At 44.1% G+C, this 24,267-nt stretch overlaps 1 protein-coding gene across 5 annotated transcripts in view; it reads right to left on the bottom strand.

Annotated features, from left to right (window-relative positions):
* The window catches only part of LOC6602982 (low-density lipoprotein receptor-related protein 4), a 167,937-nt gene that overhangs the window by 17,112 nt on the left and 126,558 nt on the right, over positions 1-24,267 (bottom strand). The window contains exon 1 of one of the 5 annotated variants that reach the window (XM_002027959.2): positions 4,640-4,658. The exons of the other annotated variants lie outside the window; for them this stretch is intronic. The gene's annotated coding sequence lies outside the window, so the exon portion shown is untranslated. Of the gene's footprint in view, positions 1-4,639; positions 4,659-24,267 lie in introns of those variants that run through there. 5 annotated transcript variants of the gene reach the window in all.

Here is a 24,267-nt window from a genome sequence, read left to right as displayed (position 1 = left end):
TCTGTGATGCGACCGACCGGTGAGATAGTTGGGCGAGGAGCAGAAATTCCTCGTTGAGAGCGCCCGCTCTAATAAGAGGGGAATTTGTTGTTGCGCGCTTTCGCAACTTAGCCAACTGTCTTGAAAGTTGCGACGGGATAGTTCCAACGGCAAAGGAAAATTCTCCGCTTGGTAGATTATAACATAGACTATGTTGCTTTTTAGCGAATCAAGTCGAATTAATCTTCACTGTGGAATTGCACTCGTACTCAGATCCACTCTTAACTATATTTTGACCAAATATCATACTATAAGGGCTGGAAGTATTACCTGAGTGAACGCTTGAACGCAATGAACAGCATATATGACTTAGCTGTTCGTCCCAGTTCTTCTGATCGGGTTGTACACTGCCCAACACTTGAATGCGACACTAAAAAACTTGACATTTTAGATTTTTTTAAGTTTATTGCGTTTCACTCGGTTTTCCAAGAGGCGGGCGAAAGGTGTGATTTCGATATTTTGCGCAATTACACCGTCGCAGCTGTTAATATTTTTCTTTACGTCTGTCACTAAGTTTGGCCAGAAAAAATGACGACATAGGTTTTCAAGAGATTTACAACTGCAAGCGTGAGAAGACAAGGGAAATTTGTGAGCGGATTTGATCATCTCCGGAAAAAGTCTTGGAATCCATAAATTCGAACATAAATCGTCTACAGTCTACAGTGTGAGCTGAGGTCGGACTATGACATAAACTGTTTAAGAGACGTCTGTAATTATAGAAAAAAAAACTTGAAAAGCGGGAAGATTTGCCAAAAAGTTGCCACTAGTTGTCCAGTGGTCAGCTGCTTGCAGTCCACTTGGAAGAATTCCATCTGGGCATGTTTGATTAGAGAGCGGACAGGCGTTCTTTGCAGCGAAGACGATGTACGAGGCGAAAACAACAGCTAATTGTCCGCAAGAGGTGTGACTAGGAGGAAGCTTTGTTGATCATACAATCAAGATCATTTCCTTCATCGGAAATGTGTAGATTAACTTGAGTCTCACGCGACTGTAGATGACAGCGGCGTATGCCGGTAAATGATCTTCAACTACAAACTGTTGATTCGTAGTGATTCGTTCCATTCGACCGAGCTCAGCCCACTATCTTGAAAGAGAACATTTAAAAATACAGTTATGGGGCAACCAACCCCAGTGGATCGTAGATCTTGGCAAGCTCAGACAGCAAAATCCGTTCTGTCAGAGCACTTGGGGCGTCAGGAATGGTCAACTTGAAGGAAATCTCGTCTACAGCCGTGTCCCAGCGTATTTCAAGAACTTTGACATATTGAGTTCGACTATCTTCCTCTAGAGCTTCAAGCGGATACTCACAAAATTAATTTGACAGCGCGTTGAATAGTGACCAACAGCTTGAACTCCATTATCGCAGTTTAAAATGAGCTTGCCTCAATAGCAAAATTAATTCATCTTTGAGAGCATTGAGATCAGATAATTTAGAAATTCTAAAACAGGTTGACTTTTTTCCGTCAAAAAAATCTTGTGCGCTAAGGAAAATGGAATTAGACAAATTTTTGATTACCTTAAAGTTGAAAATATTCAGAAATTGAATGCAAATATAGTGATATTAATCTAATGTAATAAAGAGGGGAAATATCAACAACAGCACTAGTTTTAGAAGGCGTACTTCTATAAAGATTCTGGTGAAAACAGCTGATTTTTTGACCTGGCAGCTGTTGCACTGCAAATGATATCATTGCCGTGATTAAACGCGGAAATTTAGCGGGTATTAAGCCAGGCTCATCTGGTTAAGACAAAACTAAGGAATTCCAGGAAACTAAGCAGGACCAAAATCATTCTGTGCATAAGGTAAAGTTTTATTGTCAGTGAAGGGATATTACACCTAATTTTGTTTTTATATGGTAGATTGGTTCGTGAAAAACCCGTGTAAAAAAAGACATTGATCGTATGCAAATACGATAGGGAAATAATAAGGAAACATTGGAAAAAAAATTTACATATAGAAAAATTTCTTTACCAAACCCGTCTGATTGCATTGATTCTTCACAAAATACTAGCATATTTCTATTGAAAAAATTTAATCCCCTTAAATTTACACAAATAGGGATTTCCTATATTGTTGCTATCTGCAATTACTCCGACCAGTAAATTAGCTTGTATGTATGTGTGTATACGAAGAAAATCAAAAGAGAAACAAATATGTACTTATTCTCTTTACGATCTGTCTTGTTTTCGTTTGGTTTCTAGCTGCTAGTGAGCTGTATGTGCTTTTATCTATTTGTGTTGATATTTTAAACCGTTCTGAATGGAATAAAAACGTTTAAAAAATTAAAAATTTGTATTTTCTAGCCGTGTTATTTCCAAACCGTGTAAGAAATGAGCGTGTAAAAACGGAATTAGATGCACTAGTTTTTATTTAAATTTACATTATGGCTTGCGAAGACTTTGAAAAAGCTGTTTTGACAACGAAGTGCCACATAAGTGCGCATCAGAAGCTAGCCCCACAGAGCTGGATGAGTTAATGAAAATAATATAAAATATTAAATATCACTTTAATGCAAAATAGTTCACAACATTAATTGCGTTGTTTTTTAATTTTTAGCTTTCACTTCGATTTCTTCACATAGACACAGCTTTTTTTCTGATAAAAAGTTGGCAGCACTGGCGCCTAGTGATCAAAGACTATAAGAGCTAGAACAACCACATTTTGTATCCAGACTTCTGTAATATGTCAGGTGTTACAAGTGTTTTTCAAAATCTCGCGCCGCCCCCTTCCGCCCCCACAAAGGACGAAAATCTGTGGCATCCACAATTTGACCGATATAAGAAAACCAAAAGCGCAGAATCGCAGAGAATGACAATATCTTTTAGACTGCAGAATCTGAACCAGATCGTATCATTATTATAGCCAAAATGAAGGAAAAATTTCATTCAATCTCGCTCTGTCTCTCTCTAACACACACGTTTCATGGTCGGCTTTACCTACTGCTAAAAATGAGCGCCTAGATCTCAGAGACTATAAGAGCTAGAGCAACCAAATTTGGTGTCCACACTCCTGTGGTATCGAACCTGCACAAGTGGATTTCAAAATTTCGCCCCACCCCCTTCCGCTCCCATAAAGCACGTTCCGTTCAGGTACCACGCAAAACCAATGATGGCGGTTCTCAACAACGAGGCAAGTTTTTGTCTCCCGGCTAGATGCTTTTATATAAGTCAGAATTAAAGCCGCAGACTTGAAGGTGTAGAAGTTGAGTCCTCTTCAAAAACTTCCTCTCTTCACCAGTCAAGATTACTTCCAGAGTACCGCAGGGCAGCATTTAGGCCCCTTACTTTTCACACTCTTGACTTGCCTTCGGTATTAGCATACTCTCGAGTACTCATGTATGCGGATGATGTTAAGCTCTGTGTCCAGCAAATAACATTTCATTTCATTCTCGCTTGCAATCCGATCTTAATAATTCGACGTTCTGGACCTCCGGATATTGCCTACATTTGGGGTTCCCGCCACAATGACGAGTTTTGCTTCACGGCTGGCCCGTGACCTCATTTAATAATGATATTAGTGCCTTTTATAAAAACAAAATAAAACCGTCGGCTTAAGGTGGAGAGGTTTAACTCCTCTTTTGCCAGGGAGATACCTTCACTTAAGATAAACGTCTCCCTAACTCCATTCGACACCATTTGTTCTGCCAAATTTTGGCCGGAGCTTAAGCCTAAAAAGATGAATAGGACCCCATAGCTATTCCAAGTCAGAATCAGCGAAATGTTCCATTCTCATCTGCCTTCCAAAAGAACTAATTTCTCTTTATCTCTTTACCTTCTGCGGATATCTCAATTGATGAGCAGCACTTGTCCGCTTTAAATGTTGCTTCTTCCTCGCTATCAGATAAAGATCATAAGGTTAAGGTTACTTCTAGAGTACCTAGGGCAGCCATCTAGGCCCCTTACACTTCATACTCTTTATTAATGACTTGCCTTCGGTATTAGCATACTCTCGAGTACTAATGTATACGGATGATGCTAAGCTCTGTGTTCAGTGTAAGGATACTTCACTTCAATCCGGCTTGCAATCCGATTTCAATAACTTTTAGCCGTGGTGTTGTGCAAATTATCTAGATCTAGCTCATAATTATCTATAACTGCGATCAAAAAAATAAACAACCATTATTATAACGAATCTATCATAAGATCACTATTAATAAAATATCAAAAATGTTCACCACTGTTTATACCAGGTCAAAAAAATATTGAAGGAAATAAGCTAATTGACCTAAGCGCCAAATCTGCTTATAATACTTTGTGGATATGAATGAGTGGACTGTATAAATTTTACTAGGTTTTACAGCGATATGCAGGCGGTTGGTTATGAATCTATTTTCCTACTTACTTCCACTTCACAAAAGAAGTCGAGCCAATAGGGAATTGAAAGATCACACGATGCGACGGTCCAATGCAAAACAGTACCCATCGATGTATGCGTGTGAAGCTGCGGGCTTTAGCTATATTGGACACAAGCAATAACAACCCAGCTATGCGCGTAAAAATAGTTACTTAAGCGGTGCAATACAATCATGAGCATATGAATAGGGCAGTTGTAATATAAATGAACATTGAACAAAACTCCGCGTCTAATTTCTCAACATACCGGCTTCCCTGAACGACTGTTCAGAACAAGGAAAGCACAGCAACTTTGGTAATAGTTCTCTTGTAAACTCCTCGGGCTGTTTTTACGGTGACCACTCGAACCCTCTCGTCTTGGCCACGGTTATGTTGGTGGACTCCTGCTGCCATTTCGTGCGAGGTTGCAAGGAAGCAAGATATTCAAGACTCCGTTTCCAGAATCCTTGAATCTTGGCTTGCAATTGCCTCCGACGCTGCAGTCTGTTAATGTTGACGTCTATCAAGGACGTCTCCGGCACCGACATGTGAGGTTGAACTGTAAGAAAATGAGAGCGGGTAAGGGGATCCAAGCTTTGATCGCTGGGCGTACACAGTGGGCGAGAGTTGAGTAAACCTTCAATATGGGTTTAAATTGTTGAATATTCCTCGAAAGTCAGCGCACTGCTACCAATTACTCAGCACAGGTGGAGCTTGATAGATCGTACGCCGGTCTCCCAAAAACCTCCAAAATGCGGGGCAAACGGCGGAATGAAGTGCCAGTTGATTTCCTGACTCGTCAGAAAATTAGCAATATCCTCATCTTGACTTTGAGATACAGCTATCCGTTGCATCCCCGTTAGTTCCTTTCTGGCTCCATGGAATGTTGTGCCATTGTCTGAGTATAAATCGGATATAGGGCTACGTCGAGACAATAACCGTTTAAAAGCGGCGATAAATGCAGGAGTGGTCAAATCACTGACGACCTCTATATGAATTTCTTTGGTGGACAGACAAACAAAGATGGCGAACCAACTACTGATGTCTTGATGGTAACTGGTCCAGCGTAATCCAATCCAGAATGTACAAAGCAGCGGGAGGGCTGAACGCGAAAGGCGGGAAGATCAGCCATGAGTTGTGTGCCTTTGCGCTGGAGGAAACAAATCTTGCAGTTCAATACAATTTTGCGGACTCCAAGGATCCAATACTCCTGTCTCAACGTGTGGAATATAAGTTCGACTCCAACGTGTAGCGATGTGACGTGCTGGTGTCTAGCTAGTAAAACAGCAACTGGTGATTCCTTTGGAAGGTTGCCATCGAATTGCCAATGTGTCCTCATACGCGCAGAATTCCTTGGACGTCAACAAATGGAGTGTAGCGAGTCAACTTGGATTTTTGAGAAAGTTCTTGTCCAGTGCTTAGCTGTTTGTACTCCCCTTTTAAGAACTCCATCGGGACATGTTTGATTACCCTAGAGCGGGCATATTAAAGCTCCCACGACGATAAAAACTATGACAGGCGGTCCTTGCAACGAACTGGATGTACAAAGCGAAAACAATAGCTAATTTTCCGCAAGAGATGTGACCAGGAGGAAGCTTTGTTGATCATACAATCGTAAATGACTGTATATGATACGGCGTATGCCGGTAAATGATCTTCAGCTACAAACTGTTGATTCGTAGTGATTCGTTCCATTCGACCGAGCTCAGCCAACTATCTTGAAAGAGAAAATTGAGAAATACAGTTATGGGGCAACCAACCCCAGTGGATCGAAGTGGACCGCATCGGAAGAGCAGAATCGTTGAATTGGCCGACGTACACGCCATCGTTTCTGCGGGTGTGCGTATGAACTAAGCATTACTTGGTTGAGCTCGTTCCATGTTCATGTACGATCGAACCAAAGTGTCCAGATCCTCGTGAGCGTGACGTGCTAGTGCGTTGGTGTGAGCATCACTACTCAGATCCAACCAACATTAGTATGAAGTGCAAAAGCTAATCAGCTCTTAAAATCACGTCGATTTCGCCTGGTTTACCAAGCTTGTGCGGGAGTGCAGCGTGAATGTGGCTCGACCTCTAGTAACCCCAGCAGGATTTGCGCCTAGACCAACCACTGGTATACGAGCATGCGTGCGCGGCAATCTTATTCGTTGAATAAATGATTCGGCGACCATCGATATAGTTGAACCAGTATCCAGCAGTATCCTGCAGGTTGTCCCGTTGCCCCAGGAGTCGACTATAGTGACCAAAATCTTTGGCTATATGGCCTGACTCTTGTCCACGAGTTTCCTCCCCAATATATGATGGCCGACGACGGCTGGATCCGCATCAGCAGAGAAATTGGACGAGCGGACGGTTGAGTCAGCGGATGTATTGACAGCAGCGGAAGCCTTGACAGAGCGGATATCCTCTGGATGAACGGTGCGGTGCCTCAACTTACACAGACGGCACGTGTGTGTGGAATTACACTCCTTTACTTGATGAGATCGGCTTAGACAATTGAAGCACAAATAACCATCCATTGCGAACTTGCGGCGATCCACAACATCCAGAGCCTTGAACGCATAAAGAGTGCACGCATAAAGACTGTGTTGCTCATGACAATATACACAGTCACGAACAGGCGTATTTGGCACGTCAACATGATGAAAGCACCGTGTGTGTATCATAGATTAGCTGTGGATCTGACAAGACTCAAGGGCATCGCAGCGTGCGAAGACAAAGCCGAACAGTTCATATATGGTCACATTTTCTTAGCACGATTCACTGGAGGTTTCCCAAGCTTCCTTGCATTCAGGGTGAAAGCAAGATGTGGATGAGGCACACATCGCGGCTGTGGCATTTTGGCGCTTGTAGACCATGTATACTTTCCTCAGCGCTGTCGACTATTTTACGCAACTTGGCGATGTTTGAACCCTCTGTGGTTGGCAACGAAAGAAAATTTGGAATGAACTAACGAGAAATCAGTAATTTTATCTTATAACGATTACCGAGCTTCTCCCATGCGTCCTGGTATTGCAATCCGAACAATTCACTAAACTGACACCAATCCTCGTATCTGCCCGAAAACGTTGGAATGTATATTTTTTCGATATGCAGCTTTGCTGTTACCGCTGTATCCCGAATCTTCTCCAGAAGTTGAGTTTTTCCACCAAATAAGCATTCCACAGTGTTTGCTCAACTTCTCCGAGAGCTCCAAAAAGCTGTTGAAAGTTGCAACCAGTCAGTCCAACTTATTCTCTAATGTTTGCCGAGAAGCACATGACTGTACAAACTCCCGAGCCTCCGCCGCTTCGTGAGCTGTTTGGGGATGAACTAAGGCTTTCATGACGAACAACGTTCAACGATATCACTCAATAAACTCACTCCTTAAACCTTCTGAGCAATAGCGCTCTCTGTTTAGTAGCTCTAGCTATAATCGCTCTCCAACCTGCTCTCTTTTTTACAAATTCCGCTTTGAGCGTCGCTGCCACATTGGTCTGATACCAATTTGTTTGAAATTTTGCTGTTGCAAATTTTTAAATAAATAAATGACATGGTGGCTTTTATGAGGCAGACGCGGAAGGGCTTTAAGGAGCTGACCGTTGGCTTTAAAAAGCAGTACGATCGGCTCCTAGCCATGGAATCTCAATTTGGTATTAGGCCTCTGGTGACTAAACCACTGGTGGGAGTCCCACCAAAACGACAAGTTTTTGTTTCACGGCTGGCCCCTGACCTCACATCTAATAATGTAATTGCTTTTATTCAAAGCTAAATAAAAGCCGTGGGTTTAAAGGTGGAGAAATTTAACTTCTCTTATGCCAGAGAGATAGCCTGGTTTAAGATAAGCATCTCCCCAACTCAATTTGACACAATTTGCTCCGCCAAATTTTGGCCGAAGCTTTCACTTTCACTATATTCATTACTTGGTCGTATATTTCGTATATGAGCAGCACTTGTCCGCTTTAACCGCTGTTTCTTCCTCGCTTTCTTGTCCGATAAGATCTGCAAAACCCCCTTGGTTTACCAAAGAGTTGTCCAGTCTAAAAAATTTAAAATCAAGACTTTATACAAAATTTGAAGAAGTTGGTTCTCCTACTTCTCACTCTCGCTATGTAACAGCTCGGTCAAACTTTTCAGTTCTTAATGCACAATGCTATAAGAACTACCTATCTCGATGCAGAATACGTTTTTCTCAGGACCCTAAATAGTTTAGAGTTTACCTCTTTCATTATTAAAGGCTTTCAAGGTAACTTACAGACGGATGTTATTTACACCGACTTTAGTAAAGCATTCGACTTCGTAAACCATTCCCTTTTAGCGCATAAACTTGAGCTTTTAGGTTTTCCGCCCAATCTCCTGAGATGGATTTCTAGCTACCTTTGTTCCAGGTCTCAAAGAGTCCTCTTCAAAAACTCCCTCTTTTTACCAGTAAAGGTTTCTTCGGGAGTATCACAGGGCAGCCATCTAGGCCCCTTACTCTTCACACTCTTTATTAATGACTTGCAATCAGTATTAACATACTCTCGAGTACTTATGTATGAGGATGATGTTAAAGTCTGTGTCCAGTATAAGTACATTTAATTTCATTCTCGCTTGCAATCCGATCTCAATAACTTTCAGTCATGGTGTTGTGCAAACTTGTTACACCTTAATGCCTCGAAATGAAAAGTTATGACATTTAATCGTTCTAGCCCCTTGTTGGCTTCTCTACCCCATTTGGTGGTTCTCTTGAGAGAATTACCCTGGTGGATGATATGGGTGTTATGTTAGACCCCAAGTTAAAGTTTTCCGAACACATTTCTACCATGGTAAATAAGCCCATGGGCGTGCTTGGATTTATAAAGAGGTTGTCAAAGGAATTTGACTACCCTTTTATAACAAAGAATCTCTAGACCTCACTGGTTCGTCCGATCTTAGAATACGGCTCCTGTGTATGGTGCCCTCAGTACAAAGTACACCAGCACCGTATAGAATCAGTAAACTTTTTACTCTTTGCTCTGCGGGGCCTTAACTGGGATGCGGGTGTGAGATTCCCATCTTATTCTAGTAGACTGCTATTAATAACCTCCCATCCTTAGTTAACCGTAGAAAAAGGCTTGGTGTGATTTTTATGCACAACTTGATCAGGGGTGACATAGACAGCCCTGATCTGTTGAGCCGCATAAACTTCGCGATTTCTATTAGACTTACTAGAAATTTTATACCGTTGTTCCTTTCACTTTGTAGATCGAATTATTCCTTGCATGAACCGTTTAGGGTCTTATGCTCGGATTATAATTGCCTTTACCATAATATATCCACCACTAATTCTCTTCCTCTTATTAAATTACTAATCCTTACACACCTTTCTAGTAATTAGTAATTGTAGTGGTATTTGTATTTCGAATGCATGCCTAGTCCTCTTAGTAACTATAGTGCTAATTTTCCCCGAATATTAGTCTAACAGCTATCTCCTACATACTCGCGTAACAGCCTTCTGCTGTTGTAGATGAAAAAAAAAAAGAAATGAAATAAAATCAGACGCGGAGATTCGGCTCAAATGCGGCGGTATGGATGACGGGTCTGCATCGATTGCGACCAATAAATTTGTTGTTTCACAGACCGAACGATAGGTCATTATAGATCATTAACTACGGTGATCGTATGGAATTTTTACTGATAGTACCGTTTCCAAAGACATTTAACTTATTTTAGGCAGACAGGCCTATACCAATATTGATGCATGCAATAGCAAGTCCTAAAACTTTTTTTAAATGCCGCTCAAATGAATCTGATACTATCAAACGATCATCGAACTAGTTGAAAACTTCTCGCCGTAGGTGGGCTGGAATTGTTTTGACATTGCCTGTAGGGCGTTGCACTACACTAAAAACTACACGCCGTTTTGTCAAGTGATGATAAGGCCAAAGGTATCTGCCAAAAAAGTCTTTGATGTTGAGCTGGCAAAAACCCTCTAGCTGAACCCTCCACGAGGGTGCCGGCTGGGCAATGGACACTGCATTATCCCGGGCGAGGATAATGCACTGTCGCTTGCCCTGCCCGGGGTAATACAGTGTCTAGCTAAGGCTAAGGTCCATTGTCTTTCCGATCTAAAGTCGGCGGAACTGAACCAAGGCCATGGCTAGAGGTGCCTGGCGGCCAGGCATAAAACGCTAGGGGGTGGTCCCCCCGAAAAACATTAACCGGTATGGACCTTCGGGCCAAATATGGAGTCTGATAAGGAGCAAGCACGGGTTGGGATGTCAACCCAAACGTCGGTGGAAAGCGTGACTGCTACCACCGGCGGGCACGGGGAGGAGCAATCCTCTCTGCGTGTCGCCAGCGGTCACACCTCGGGCATGGCGGGAGCAGGTCATGTCAGTTGTAATACTTCTGCCACAGATATCACATCGATATCTATCGTTACTGATGGTCGCGTCATTACTTCGCTCCGCCTAATAATTATTTTTTTCCGTGATTTAAGGAGAGTAATTACATTATAAAACGTTTATTGTGTTTGTAATTAATCGAGCATTCCGTTTGCTACATGTGCATAACCAGTACTCGTGTTTTCGTGTAGTTATTCCCAAATTTTTAATCCAATTTGTGCTTTCTTTCCTACCCCGTCAATCTTAGTCACCGGCAGCTGCATTGTTGTTGACATATGTATTGTCGATGCACTCTATCTGAGCCGCTCTCTCTTCTTATCTACATTTTAATCTTCTCTGCATAAATACTAACACAGTCGTATTGCTTTTGCCGCCTCCCTCTCCGCGTCGGACGCTTTGTGTTTTTCGTGTTCGTTTTGTGTTTGTGATTTTGCGACGGCCGTTTGTTCGTTGTTGTCACTGTATTGATCTGCGTAATTGTTTGTGCTACTTGATCATTATTAGTTTCGACTTAAAGTCATCGCTCAAGCATTTTCCTCGAATAATCTCACTTTTCTAATATTTATTTTCCTCATCTTTTCATAATCAGTATTTGTTGTGCTAAACGCTGCCGCTCAGCTGCAACACGGCAAACATTCACCTTCTGCTGGTTGTGTGATAGCATTGCACACACTGTTTGCGCCAACTTTGGCCAAATTGGAGGACGCGTAGTAGACCTCATAAGGACTCGCTGCGGTCTCAACTGGACCTGTTGGGACTGCAGAGCTATTGAGAACGACATGCGGGTTTTTATGAGACAGACTCATACTGAATTCGCTGCGCTCAACTCCGGATTCAAAATGCTACAGGATAAGTTTCTTGCGATGGAGTCTCATTTCAAAAATCTATAAATTTTGACTGAGTCGCCAAAGCGAAAGAAGTTTACCAATTATTTGCCAAATTCTAATCCGGTCGTTTCTCTTCCAGTCCCGGGATCACCTGCACCCCAATCTCGATCACCGTCACTAATAAATTTTGATGCCACGGACCTTTGTTTCTCTCCCTCTCCCGCGCCTGTGTCTGACCAGGATGTCGGCCAGAAAGTCAACGAGGAAGCCGTCGCAAGCTCTTCTGTGGTCATACTTGAAGACGCTAACGCTGCCGTCCGGAGGAATGTCGAGGCTCCCTCAACCTCAACTCCCATAACTACTACTCTTCCAACTAACACCTTTACGTCCACTTCTCCCGTCTCAACAAATAATTCTGTGACCCTATTTTCGGCTCTCGACTAATGGAATCGGCTACGGAGGTCATGGTTCGGAACTTCATATTGTCAAAGCTCAACATACATAGATAGTTCTGCGGGTCTTGTAGTTACCAAATTTAACTTCAAAGTCAAGCGAAACATCTCCTCATTTAAAATTCTCGTCCCGGATAAGCTTGTAAATAGATTGCTCGACCCCTCTTTCTGGCCGGTGCATACGATTTGTCACCTCTTTACAAATCGTCCCACTAGCCCTGAACATCGAGTTGGTATTCTTTCTACTCCATCTCCGTATGCTACATCTTCTGTAGGAAAAAACTAGCTTCTCCTAGTACGTTAAAGATCGCCTATCAGAACGTTCGTGGTTTTGGCAGCAAGCTCAACAAGATACATACTGATAGTGAAACTTTTGAGGCCGACATTATCGCTTTCTCCGAAACCTGGCTTCATTCCTCAATCTCTGATTCCGAGATCCTTATTGACAAATCTAACATTTATAGATCGGATCATCCATCTCGTGGTGGTGGTTCTGACATAACATACCAACTTTTTTCTGTCGAAGCTCATAACAATATTGAAATTATAGTAGTTAAACTACGACTCTCCTCAATAAATCTATTTATATCGTGTTCTTACATCCCACCGTCCTCTGAATGTTCAACCAACTTAACGAGTCCGATTGTCTTGTCGTCCTCGGCGATTTCAATCTTCCAATCTTCTTTTCCCAAAGACCTTTACCATCCCACCCTGGAAATTTATGTTCAGCTGCCTTTTCCTGGTCCCAGCAAATCCTAAATAAAGCCTTCGGCTATATAGACCCCAGCAGGGGGCTGCAAAGTCGTGGCCTATGCGGACGACGTTGCGATTATCTTCTCGGGGAAATACCCCCAAATACTGTGCAACTTAATGACCGCAAAGCTAGCGCATCTGTAGGAATGGACAGAATCGCGCGGCCTGGGAGTACATCCCTCAAAAACGGAACTCGTATTATTCACAAATAAATACAAGGTCACGCTCCCCAACCCACCAATACTACATGGATGCAGGCTCTCCTTTAGCGACAGTGCCAGTTACTTAGGGCTGGTAATTGACAAGAAGCTTAACTGGAACCTGAATGTCAAAGACAGAGTGAAGAAGGCAACGACTGCACTCTACACATGCAAAAAAGCTAATGGGCTAAGATGGGGTATGAACCCAAGCATAGTCCAATGGATATATCTAGCTATAGTTAGACCAATACTACTCTACGGAGTTACGGTGTGGTGGCCGACCCTATCAAAAAGGCCGATCACCAAGCAACTGGGCAAAGTCCAGCGGACTGCCGCCATATGCATCAGCGGAGCTGTTCGCACCACCCCAAATGATGCGCTAAATGCCATCCTATGCCTACAGAGCCTTGACCTCGCAGGAAAGGAACGGGCAGAAGCAGCAGCAATACGTCTAAGACACTGCGACCAATGGGTGCACATAGGCCACTCATCCATCCAAACAACAACAATATCGTCGTTGCACCTCTCAAAATTCTCTTCCCAAATTCGCTGTTAATGGGCGGCCACGATTACGCCAATTTTTAAGAAAGGTGCCAGAAATCTCATCTCCAATTATAGACCAATTGCCAAACTCAGCAGTTTTTAAAATTTTCTACCCAGAAAGATCACTCTCTTCATGAAGTCGTACATTGGCCCAAATCAGCATGGTTTGATGCCGGGTAAATCAAAGACCACTAATCTCATCGCTTTCAGTAATTTCTGCACTCGTGTCTTTGGAATGCACTCTCAAGTAGATAGATGACTTTGCTATGGCCTTTGACAAAGTCCCCACTGTGTCTTAATAGCCAAGCTGCATCGGTTAGGGATTCATTCCTTCCTGCCCAGTTCGTTTAGGTCATATCTTGAGCGGCGAGAGTATGTCGTAGTGGTAAATGGAAAGCCTTCGGACCCCCTTTGTTGGTGCAGACTTTATTCGCTCCCTCTCAACATTAGCAAAAGTTAATTTGTTACCTTGATCTAGTGTGTCTTCAATGTGCTGGCCTCATATTCAATAGATGGCTATCTTCTCTTAAAGCTGTCGGAGATACTAGACCTACAAGTTCTTATTTGACTCAAGATTTCTTTGTGTTGAGCATCTGAATTTTATATTGCCAGAAGCCTGTGTTATGTTTGGCTTTGTTAAGCGCAATTCATTTGTTAACACACTGCGGCGCTCGTTTTCCAGAACGGCTGCCCACGTATTGGCGATATATATTTTTTTTCTCCGTCCACGGCGTGGAACTACCACTTTGCCCTGGCAGGAATCTTTGATTTGGCTTGACCTTGGAACGGACACTGAGCCGGCTTTAACCGTATATATTTTCACTACCGGTCACGACGACGGCCACGAGGAGAAAAAGAAAGAGGCTGGGCCTACTAAGTACAGCAACCCACGTAGTTTTCACACTTTCTATGGTCTGTTTCTGTTATACCGAATGCAGGCACAGCAATATTTAATAAAATATGATGCAAAGCAGAAACATTGCATATTAAAGTGTTGCCACTTGATCGCAAAACATATGTTGATAAGCTTTATCAAAGCTCACAAAATCTTAAACTCAAATTTTGTTATGACGTAGTTTTAGGCTGTTCTTTCAGAGTTAGGCTTTGATATTTCCAATAAATAAGGACGACAAGCTTCGAATATTACAAAGATTAGCTTCAGTGCGCCTGCCAGGAGCCTTAAGACCCATGCACCCTTTGCATTTGATCTCCACTGCACCAATGAGCCCATTTTTAGGGCGCTTCGGCAGCACATGCGCTGCCAGCTGGAATGCGTTTTGACTTTTGCCAGGGGAAGGGAGCCGTCAGACGGTTGCTTGTAGATCTCTTCTTTTTCCATAATTAATTTTTGTATTTCCTGTTACTATCTTACTAATAAGTAAATGAATAAATATGAAGAGCTCCTGGTGGGATAAAACGCCACAAAGCTTGCTGATGGGTATAAGCATCAGCCACCGAGCCCTTTAATTCAAACACCCGTACTTATCAGGCACGCTCTTTATAATTCCGTATTTCGAAGTGGCCCGCGTAGTCAATTCCGGTGTGCCTGAATGGTCTGGAAAAGGAAGCTCGCTCAGTTGGAAGATCACCAAACATTTGGGCTTGAAATTTCTATTTATGGATGAAGCATTTCTGGCAAGAATTTACGACCCCCTTCATAAGCTTCTGAATCTTTGACATACTGTACTTGCATCGAATACAGCTCGCTATTAATTGGTTGCCGCCATGAAGAGTTATCCGGTGGGTGAATTGTGCGAGAAGACCTGACAGCCAACAACTGTATGGAAGAATAGTTGCATGCCGTTCGTCATAAAGGCAGAAGTTGCGACAAGGCCACATGCTCTTATGAGCCTATGTTGGTCTAGGAACGGCTTCAAATTCAGGATAGAACTTGACCTTGGCACTGGCCAATTCTCACTTAGGCAGAGATACTCTTGGGGGTATTCCCAGTTTCGCTGGGTCTCTAGGATAAGAGTGCGCTCAGCTTCGCTAATTTCTCCGCTTGCAAGGTGGTCCTCTTGTCAGGTGACTGCCTTCCGGCAGCGTTTGGTGAAGCAAATAACATAAGCACGGACTGGCAGAGCTCTCTCAAGATTGAACAACCGGTCAAGGAATTCTTCGGATGGGCTCGGTGCAAGATGAACCTTTACAGCACGTTGCTCAAGGGTCATAACGGGAGATTCCTCAGATTGTGCTGGCCATTGATAGCGGGGCTCTTGCAGCGTGCCACCAGAGTTTGTTCGACTAGCTTCTGTATGGTGGTGCTCCTACTGGCTAAGTCCACGGGGTTATGCGCGGACGGTACTTGACCTCGGTGTCTTGGGAAACTCTTGTTACTCGGTTGGCCACTATCTGGAGAAACGAAGATGAACTCGTCTGAGGTCACCTTCCAGCGGGTTCCGAGGTTCTTGGCCGTACTCTCTGTATAAATTTCATGGAGGAAATAGTAACTCGGAGCTCTGGCCAAAATAGCTTTGTGGTTGGACGGCCATTTTCTCAGCGGAAACTCCGCAGAGCTAAGTACGGCCTGTAACTTGCGGATAACTAGCTTAGCATCAGTTGTGGAGTCTGCTCCTGGTAGGACGTCGTCTTTGTACATAAAGGACCGAATAATAAGACTAGCTCTTGAGAATCGGGACTGGACATCGTCTGATAGCTGTGGCAACATACGGATGGCGAGAAAGGGAGCACAATTGACTAAAAAGGTAACGGTCTTCAGCTTATAGTCGCGAATTTCTCCCTCCTTGTTGCGAAATATTCACTAGAAGAGGGTGTGCTTCGGATCTACCCAAATCTGTCGATACATCTTAGTGATATCAGAATTGCACACGTACCGGAATCAGCGAAACTTTAGGATCTGAAAGGTTAAATCAGATTCTAGGACTGGGCCAGCATGCAGAAGTTCATCCAAGCTCAGGCCGTTGTTGGACGGGATGCGTTGAATACCTTGAATACGTCAGATCGGAATCACGATTAAACAGTTAAATGGTTTCCTGCCCCCTGGAGAGAATCTCAGATGTTGGTCTGTGAGCTGCTCGTCTTTCCCTTGCTCGTCGTCCGAGTTCATCAACCAGACGGAAAGACGACACCGGCACAAAGAAAGCCCTAAGAGGTCTCAGCATATGAAGACCACACGAACGCTGACCAAAGACACCAGGCCGTGCGAGCCTCCTCCGCCCTACTCCAGACTACAGCGACGATCGAGTGCAATCGTCCGAGTTCATCAACCAAGTAGAGATGAGATCGCGAAAACACACGACACGCGCCAACGGCAAATCCGCCAAGTCACCGAAATGCGAGACCTGCGCGGAGGTGCATTTTTGCACAGCGGCAGAATCTTAAGGCTGCACCTTAACCTTAACAAAAAAAAAAAAAAAAATGTGAACATCTTGAAAGTCAGAAATCTATCATAAAAAGTCTTCTCAGGGAAAAACCCCCAAATACTGTGCAACTTAATGACCGCAAAGCTAGCGCATCTGTAGGAATGGACAGAATCGCGCGGCCTGGGAGTACATCCCTCAAAAACGGAACTCGTATTATTCACAAATAAATACAAGGTCACGCTCCCCAACCCACCAATACTACATGGATGCAGGCTCTCCTTTAGCGACAGTGCCAGTTACTTAGGGTTGGTAATTGATAAGAAGCTTAGCTGGAACCTGAATGTCAAAGACAGAGTGAAGAAGGCAATGACTGCACTCTACACATGCAAAAAAGCTATTGGGCTAAGATGGGGCATGATCCCAAGCATAGTCCAATGGATATATCAAGCTATAGTTAGACCAATACTACTCTACGGAGTTACGGTGTGGTGGCCGGCCCTATCAAAAAGGGCGATCACCAAGCAACTGGGCAAAGTCCAGCGGACTGCCGCCATATGCATCAGCGGAGCTGTTCGCACCACCCCAAATGATGCGCTAAATGCCATCCTATGCCTACAGAGCCTTGACCTCGCAGGAAAGGAACGGGCAGAAGCAGCAGCAATACGTCTAAGACACTGCGACCAATGGGTGCACATAGGCCACTCATCCATCCAAACAACAACGGCCACGATTACGCCAATTTTTAAGAAAGGTGCCAGAAATCTCATCTCCAATTATAGACCAATTGCCAAACTCAGCAGTTTCTAAAATTTTCTACCCAGAAAGATCACTCTCTTCATGAAGTCGTACATTGGCCCAAATCAGCATGGTTTGATGCCGGGTAAATCAAAGACCACTAATCTCATCGCTTTCAGTAATTTCTGCACTCGTGTCTTTGGAATGCACTCTCAAGTAGATAGATGACTTTGCTATGGTCTTTGACAAAGTCCCCACTGTGTCTTAATAGCCAAGCTGCATCGGTTAGGGATTCATTCCTTCCTGCCCAGTTCGTTTAGGTCATATCTTGAGCGGCGAGAGTATGTCGTAGTGGTAAATGGAAAGCCTTCGGACCCCCTTTGTTGGTGCAGACTTTATTCGCTCCCTCTCAACATTAGCAAAAGTTAATTTGTTACCTTGATCTAGTGTGTCTTCAATGTGCTGGCCTCATATTCAATAGATGGCTATCTTCTCTTAAAGCTGACGGAGATACTAGACCTACAAGTTCTTATTTGACTCAAGATTTCTTTGTGTTGAGCATCTGAATTTTATATTGCCAGAAGCCTGTGCTATGTTTGGCTTTGTTAAGCGCAATTCATTTGTTAACACACTGCGGCGCTCGTTTTCCAGAACGGCTGCCCACGTATTGGCGATATATATTTTTTTTCTCCGTCCACGGCGTGGAACTACCACTTTGCCCTGGCAGGAATCTTTGATTTGGCTTGACCTTGGAACGGACACTGAGCCGGCTTTAACCGTATATATTTTCACTACCGGTCACGACGACGGCCACGAGGAGAAAAAGAAAGAGGCTGGGCCTACTAAGTACAGCAACCCACGTAGTTTTCACACTTTCTATGGTCTGTTTCTGTTATACCGAATGCAGGCACAGCAATATTTAATAAAATATGATGCAAAGCAGAAACATTGCATATTAAAGTGTTGCCACTTGATCGCAAAACATATGTTGATAAGCTTTATCAAAGCTCACAAAATCTTAAACTCAAATTTTGTTATGACGTAGTTTTAGGCTGTTCTTTCGGAGTTAGGCTTTGATATTTCCAATAAATAAGGACGACAAGCTTCGAATATTACAAAGATTAGCTTCAGTGCGCCTGCCAGGAGCCTTAAGACCCATGCACCCTTTGCATTTGATCTCCACTGGACCAATGAGCCTATTTTTAGGGCGCTTCGGCAGCACATGCGCTGCCAGCTGGAATGCGTTTTGACTTTTGCCAGGGGAAGGGAGCCGTCAGACGGTTGCTTGTAGATCTCTTCTTTTTCCATAATTAATTTTTGTATTTCCTGTTACTATCTTACTAATAAGTAAATGAATAAATATGAAGAGCTCCTGGTGGGATAAAACGCCACAAAGCTTGCTGATGGGTATAAGCATCAGCCACCGAGCCCTTTAATTCAAACACCCGTACTTATCAGGCACGCTCTTTATAATTCCGTATTTCGAAGTGGCCCGCGTAGTCAATTCCGGTGTGCGTGAATGGTCTGGAAAAGGAAGCTCGCTCAGTTGGAAGATCACCAAACATTTGGGCTTGAAATTTCTATTTATGGATGAAGCATTTCTGGCAAGAATTTACGACCCCCTTCATAAGCTTCTGAATCTTTGACATACTGTACTTGCATCGAATACAGCTCGCTATTAATTGGTTGCCGCCATGAAGAGTTATCCGGTGGGTGAATTGTGCGAGAAGACCTGACAGCCAACAACTGTATGGAAGAATAGTTGCATGCCGTTCGTCATAAAGGCAGAAGTTGCGACAAGGCCACATGCTCTTATGAGCCTATGTTGGTCTAGGAACGGCTTCAAATTCAGGATAGAACTTGACCTTGGCACTGGCCAATTCTCACTTAGGCAGAGATACTCTTGGGGGTATTCCCAGTTTCGCTGGGTCTCTAGGATAAGAGTGCGCTCAGCTTCGCTAATTTCTCCGCTTGCAAGGTGGTCCTCTTGTCAGGTGACTGCCTTCCGGCAGCGTTTGGTGAAGCAAATAACATAAGCACGGACTGGCAGAGCTCTCTCAAGATTGAACAACCGGTCAAGGAATTCTTCGGATGGGCTCGGTGCAAGATGAACCTTTACAGCACGTTGCTCAAGGGTCATAACGGGAGATTCCTCAGATTGTGCTGGCCATTGATAGCGGGGCTCATGCAGCGTGCCACCAGAGTTTGTTCGACTAGCTTCTGTATGGTGGTGCTCCTACTGGCTAAGTCCACGGGGTTATGCGCGGACGGTACTTGACCTCGGTGTCTTGGGAAACTCTTGTTACTCGGTTGGCCACTATCTGGAGAAACGAAGATGAACTCGTCTGAGGTCACCTTCCAGCGGGTTCCGAGGTTCTTGGCCGTACTCTCTGTATAAATTTCATGGAGGAAATAGTAACTCGGAGCTCTGGCCAAAATAGCTTTGTGGTTGGACGGCCATTTTCTCAGCGGAAACTCCGCAGAGCTAAGTACGGCCTGTAACTTGCGGATAACTAGCTTAGCATCAGTTGTGGAGTCTGCTCCTGGTAGGACGTCGTCTTTGTACATAAAGGACCGAATAATAAGACTAGCTCTTGAGAATCGGGACTGGATATCGTCTGATAGCTGTGGCAACATACGGATGGCGAGAATGGGAGCACAATTGACTAAAAAGGTAACGGTCTTCAGCTTATAGTCGCGAATTTCTCCCTCCTTGTTGCGAAATATTCACTAGAAGAGGGTGTGCTTCGGATCTACCCAAATCTGTCGATACATCTTAGTGATATCAGAATTGCACACGTACCGGAATCAGCGAAACTTTAGGATCTGAAAGGTTAAATCAGATTCTAGGACTGGGCCAGCATGCAGAAGTTCATCCAAGCTCAGGCCGTTGTTGGACGGGATGCGTTGAATACCTTGAATACGTCAGATCGGAAACACGATTAAACAGTTAAATGGTTTCCTGCCCCCTGGAGAGAATCTCAGATGTTGGTCTGTGAGCTGCTCGTCTTTCCCTTGCTCGTCGTCCGAGTTCATCAACCAGACGGAAAGACGACACCGGCACAAAGAAAGCCCTAAGAGGTCTCAGCATATGAAGACCACACGAACGCTGACCAAAGACACCAGGCCGTGCGAGCCTCCTCCGCCCTACTCCAGACTACAGCGACGATCGAGTGCAATCGTCCGAGTTCATCAACCAAGTAGAGATGAGATCGCGAAAACACACGACACGCGCCAACGGCAAATCCGCCAAGTCACCGAAATGCGAGACCTGCGCGGAGGTGCATTTTTGCACAGCGGCAGAATCTTAAGGCTGCACCTTAACCTTAACAAAAAAAAAAAAAAAAATGTGAACATCTTGAAAGTCAGAAATCTATCATAAAAAGTCTTCTCAGGGAAAAACCCCCAAATACTGTGCAACTTAATGACCGCAAAGCTAGCGCATCTGTAGGAATGGACAGAATCGCGCGGCCTGGGAGTACATCCCTCAAAAACGGAACTCGTATTATTCACAAATAAATACAAGGTCACGCTCCCCAACCCACCAATACTACATGGATGCAGGCTCTCCTTTAGCGACAGTGCCAGTTACTTAGGGTTGGTAATTGATAAGAAGCTTAGCTGGAACCTGAATGTCAAAGACAGAGTGAAGAAGGCAATGACTGCACTCTACACATGCAAAAAAGCTATTGGGCTAAGATGGGGCATGATCCCAAGCATAGTCCAATGGATATATCAAGCTATAGTTAGACCAATACTACTCTACGGAGTTACGGTGTGGTGGCCGGCCCTATCAAAAAGGGCGATCACCAAGCAACTGGGCAAAGTCCAGCGGACTGCCGCCATATGCATCAGCGGAGCTGTTCGCACCACCCCAAATGATGCGCTAAATGCCATCCTATGCCTACAGAGCCTTGACCTCGCAGGAAAGGAACGGGCAGAAGCAGCAGCAATACGTCTAAGACACTGCGACCAATGGGTGCACATAGGCCACTCATCCATCCAAACAACAACAATATCGTCGTTGCACCTCTCAAAATTCTCTTCCCAAATTCGCTGTTAATGGGCGGCCACGATTACGCCAATTTTTAAGAAAGGTGCCAGAAATCTCATCTCCAATTATAGACCAATTGCCAAACTCAGCAGTTTTTAAAATTTTCTACCCAGAAAGATCACTCTCTTCATGAAGTCGTACATTGGCCCAAATCAGCATGGTTTGATGCCGGGTAAATCAAAGACCACTAATCTCATCGCTTTCAGTAATTTCTGCACTCGTGTCTTTGGAATGCACTCTCAAGTAGATAGATGACTTTGCTATGGTCTTTGACAAAGTCCCCACTGTGTCTTAATAGCCAAGCTGCATCGGTTAGGGATTCATTCCTTCCTGCCCAGTTCGTTTAGGTCATATCTTGAGCGGCGAGAGTATGTCGTAGTGGTAAATGGAAAGCCTTCGGACCCCCTTTGTTGGTGCAGACTTTATTCGCTCCCTCTCAACATTAGCAAAAGTTAATTTGTTACCTTGATCTAGTGTGTCTTCAATGTGCTGGCCTCATATTCAATAGATGGCTATCTTCTCTTAAAGCTGACGGAGATACTAGACCTACAAGTTCTTATTTGACTCAAGATTTCTTTGTGTTGAGCATCTGAATTTTATATTGCCAGAAGCCTGTGCTATGTTTGGCTTTGTTAAGCGCAATTCATTTGTTAACACACTGCGGCGCTCGTTTTCCAGAACGGCTGCCCACGTATTGGCGATATATATTTTTTTTCTCCGTCCACGGCGTGGAACTACCACTTTGCCCTGGCAGGAATCTTTGATTTGGCTTGACCTTGGAACGGACACTGAGCCGGCTTTAAGCGTATATATTTTTACTACCGGTCACGACGACGGCCACGAGGAGAAAAAGAAAGAGGCTGGGCCTACTAAGTACAGCAACCCACGTAGTTTTCACACTTTCTATGGTCTGTTTCTGTTATACCGAATGCAGGCACAGCAATATTTAATAAAATATGTTGCAAAGCAGAAACATTGCATATTAAAGTGTTGCCACTTGATCGCAAAACATATGTTGATAAGCTTTATCAAAGCTCACAAAATCTTAAACTCAAATTTTGTTATGACGTAGTTTTAGGCTGTTCTTTCGGAGTTAGGCTTTGATATTTCCAATAAATAAGGACGACAAGCTTCGAATATTACAAAGATTAGCTTCAGTGCGCCTGCCAGGAGCCTTAAGACCCATGCACCCTTTGCATTTGATCTCCACTGGACCAATGAGCCCATTTTTAGGGCGCTTCGGCAGCACATGCGCTGCCAGCTGGAATGCGTTTTGACTTTTGCCAGGGGAAGGGAGCCGTCAGACGGTTGCTTGTAGATCTCTTCTTTTTCCATAATTAATTTTTGTATTTCCTGTTACTATCTTACTAATAAGTAAATGAATAAATATGAAGAGCTCCTGGTGGGATAAAACGCCACAAAGCTTGCTGATGGGTATAAGCATCAGCCACCGAGCCCTTTAATTCAAACACCCGTACTTATCAGGCACGCTCTTTATAATTCCGTATTTCGAAGTGGCCCGCGTAGTCAATTCCGGTGTGCGTGAATGGTCTGGAAAAGGAAGCTCGCTCAGTTGGAAGATCACCAAACATTTGGGCTTGAAATTTCTATTTATGGATGAAGCATTTCTGGCAAGAATTTACGACCCCCTTCATAAGCTTCTGAATCTTTGACATACTGTACTTGCATCGAATACAGGTCGCTATTAATTGGTTGCCGCCATGAAGAGTTATCCGGTGGGTGAATTGTGCGAGAAGACCTGACAGCCAACAACTGTATGGAAGAATAGTTGCATGCCGTTCGTCATAAAGGCAGAAGTTGCGACAAGGCCACATGCTCTTATGAGCCTATGTTGGTCTAGGAACGGCTTCAAATTCAGGATAGAACTTGACCTTGGCACTGGCCAATTCTCACTTAGGCAGAGATACTCTTGGGGGTATTCCCAGTTTCGCTGGGTCTCTAGGATAAGAGTGCGCTCAGCTTCGCTAATTTCTCCGCTTGCAAGGTGGTCCTCTTGTCAGGTGACTGCCTTCCGGCAGCGTTTGGTGAAGCAAATAACATAAGCACGGACTGGCAGAGCTCTCTCAAGATTGAACAACCGGTCAAGGAATTCTTCGGATGGGCTCGGTGCAAGATGAACCTTTACAGCACGTTGCTCAAGGGTCATAACGGGAGATTCCTCAGATTGTGCTGGCCATTGATAGCGGGGCTCTTGCAGCGTGCCACCAGAGTTTGTTCGACTAGCTTCTGTATGGTGGTGCTCCTACTGGCTAAGTCCACGGGGTTATGCGCGGACGGTACTTGACCTCGGTGTCTTGGGAAACTCTTGTTACTCGGTTGGCCACTATCTGGAGAAACGAAGATGAACTCGTCTGAGGTCACCTTCCAGCGGGTTCCGAGGTTCTTGGCCGTACTCTCTGTATAAATTTCATGGAGGAAATAGTAACTCGGAGCTCTGGCCAAAATAGCTTTGTGGTTGGACGGCCATTTTCTCAGCGGAAACTCCGCAGAGCTAAGTACGGCCTGTAACTTGCGGATAACTAGCTTAGCATCAGTTGTGGAGTCTGCTCCTGGTAGGACGTCGTCTTTGTACATAAAGGACCGAATAATAAGACTAGCTCTTGAGAATCGGGACTGGACATCGTCTGATAGCTGTGGCAAC

The sequence above is a fragment of the Drosophila persimilis genome, unplaced genomic scaffold, assembly GCF_003286085.1.
Source record: "Drosophila persimilis strain 14011-0111.01,24,50 unplaced genomic scaffold, DperRS2 tig00000477-arrow-pilon, whole genome shotgun sequence".
NCBI classification, from domain to species: domain Eukaryota; kingdom Metazoa; phylum Arthropoda; class Insecta; order Diptera; family Drosophilidae; genus Drosophila; species Drosophila persimilis.
Note: the sequence above shows the minus strand (reverse complement) of the source record. Positions and strands in the feature narration are given on the sequence as shown.